This window comes from Apteryx mantelli, unplaced genomic scaffold, assembly GCF_036417845.1.
Source record: "Apteryx mantelli isolate bAptMan1 unplaced genomic scaffold, bAptMan1.hap1 HAP1_SCAFFOLD_248, whole genome shotgun sequence".
Lineage (NCBI taxonomy): Eukaryota > Metazoa > Chordata > Aves > Apterygiformes > Apterygidae > Apteryx > Apteryx mantelli.
Genome location: NW_027118600.1, coordinates 60,001 through 62,500, shown reverse-complemented (window position 1 = coordinate 62,500; position 2,500 = coordinate 60,001). Strand labels below are relative to the sequence as shown.

At 80.6% G+C, this 2,500-nt stretch overlaps 1 non-coding gene across 1 annotated transcript; it reads right to left on the bottom strand.

Annotated features, from left to right (window-relative positions):
* Positions 1–1,311: 1,311 nt before the first annotated feature.
* On the bottom strand, positions 1,312–1,464 carry LOC136996220 (5.8S ribosomal RNA). Its single transcript, XR_010887520.1, has one exon. It is a non-coding gene; the product is annotated as a 5.8S ribosomal RNA (ribosomal RNA).
* Between the last annotated feature and the right edge of the window lie 1,036 nt (positions 1,465–2,500).

Sequence of the window (2,500 nt, the reverse complement as noted above, 5' to 3'; positions counted from 1 at the left end):
GACGGGGCGGGCGCGCGCCCGCCCCTCGCCGCTTTCGACTCCCGCAGCGGGCCCGAGGCGAGGCGGAGCCGGCGGGCGCGCGCCCGCCGGCCGCGGCACGGCCCGAGGCCCCCGCCGCCGGCACCGCCGCCGGCGGGTGGGGGGGGGGGAAGCGGCGCGGCGACCCCCCGCGGGGTCGCCGCCGCGCAGGGGGGAGGCCAGCGGGGGGTGCCCCCCGGCACGCGCGCGCGGCAGCACGGTGCGGTACCACCGCGGTACCCCACCCGCAGACAGCCGCGCGGGGCCGGAGGGCGAGGTCCGCGCCTCCCCCGGGCCCGGCTCCCCGCCGCACGCTCGCTCCGCTCACGCAACTCGCGCAGCCCTCCGCCGCCTGGGGGCTTGCCTCTCCTCCTCCCGGCCGCTGCCTCCGCTCTCGCTCCGGGCACGGCACGGCGCGGCGCCCTGCCCTCCCCTTCGCGCCCTTCTCGCCGCCCGGCGGCGCGCACGCCCGCGCCGCCCCCCACCGCCACCCCGCCGCGCCGCACCCGCGCGCCGTCGCTGCCGGCCTCAACGCAACGCCGCGGCTGACGCCAGCCGGCGGGTGGAAGTGGCTCGGCACACGCGACGGACGCGGGCGCGCCGCGGGGAGGGCAGGGGGGGCGGCCCGGCGGCGCGCCGCACCGGCGGCGGTCGGGGCGCAGGGAAGCGCAAGGCAGCCGGCCGTCCCCACCCCGGAGGGGAACGGGGGACCAGCGCACCACCGGGAGAGTGGCGGAGGAGAAGCCCAGACGGCGGCCAGACTGGCGGTGGTGGCGGGCGGCGGCGACGAGGCGCGCCGGGCCACCGCAACCCACCCGACCTGGGGGGGGGGCCCCAGCGGGACGAACTCCGCGAAGCGGGCGCTCCGGGAGCGGGGGGTTTCCCCGAGTCTGCACTTAGGGGGACGAAGGCCCGGCCGCGCGGGGAAGAGGAGGCACCCTCTCCCCGGGGCACGGGCCTGCGAGGCGCCCCAGCCGCGCCACCCCGCACGGCGCGCGCCGCGCAGCGGTGGCCACCGCGCTCGGAGGGCGAGGAGGGTGGGCACAGGCGCGGCAAGGCACGCCGGCCGCGGCCGCTGCGGGCGGCCCGGCGCCGGAGCCCGGCGGGCAGGAAGACCGGGGCCGCCGGTGCACGCACCGGGGTCCCGGCTCCGCCGCCGACTCTCCGCCGCCGAGGCCGCCGCGCACCGCCGCCGCCGGCGCCGCCGCGCCTCCCCCGCCCCCCCACGCGCCCCCCCCGAGGGGCGGCACCGCTGCGCCAACGCGACAGCGGGGGTGACGATTGACCGCCAAGCGACGCTCAGACAGGCGTAGCCCCGGGAGGAACCCGGGGCCGCAAGTGCGTTCGAAGTGTCGATGATCAATGTGTCCTGCAATTCACATTAATTCTCGCAGCTAGCTGCGTTCTTCATCGACGCACGAGCCGAGTGATCCACCGCTAAGAGTTGTCTCGGTTTCGGCCCCCGCCGCGCGCGCGGGGGGACCGGGCAGCCTTCGGCAGCCCCTGAGGGCCCCCCCTCCGCTCCGCCTCCCTCCTCACGCCGACGCCGGCTGCTGAGCGAGGGACGGCCGAGAGCCAGAGAGAGGGGCTCGCCCCGCTGACCGTACGAGCACAGAGTGGGGGGGGGAAAAGGGAAAAGGAAAACCCGAACGAGAAGGGCGGGGAGCCCTCGCTCCCGACCTGGGACAACCCTTTGCTCGCTTCGAGTCCGGCCCAGGCGCCCAGGCTCGGCCCGGCCCGGCGGGGAGCAGCGCGCCGGCCGCGCCGCCTGCCTCGGGGACGCTGGGGGAGGGGGCGGCTCCCCGCGGACCCCCAGCGTCGGAGCCCGGCCGCCACCGGCAGCGGCACCGGCCGCTGCCCGCGCGCCCGCGGCCCACCGGCCCCGCGCTCCCCAGCTCCTCGCTCGCCTCGCCGGCCTCCGGCTCCGCCGTGGCCCCGAGGCGGCGCCCACGCCCGCGCGCGCGCACACACAGCCTCCCGGACGACACCACGCGCTCTCCCGTCCCTTCCGCGGACAGACGCCCGGCGGCGGGCGGGCGGGCAAGGCGGGACGGACGGGGACGGCGCCCGCTCTCCCCGTCTCCACGCGGAGAACGGGGGGGGGCGCCCCCGCCGCCCGCCTGCCGCCCGCCCGCCGCCCGGCGAAGCCGGGTTGGGCAGAGCGAGGCAGGCGCGCCGGATGGCGGAGTGCCGGCGGGTAGGGCGCCGCCGCCAGCGGCCACGGCGGCAGACCGAGAGCCCCGGCCAGGGAGGAGAGCGGATCGCGCCGAGGCGCGGCGTCCGCACCACCCGCGGTGGGTGGGGGCTCACCGTCCCGGCGAGAGCACGCGCTCGCGCCGGGGTCACGCGTTCGAGGCAGGCCGGCGCCAGCCGACCGCGCGGCGTCCCTCCGCCGAGACCAGACCGCGGAGAGAGGGGGCAGGGTACCCCTCTCCGTCCCGGCTGCCCGCAGGGCGAGCGCGGGGCGCGCCGGCTGGCATGG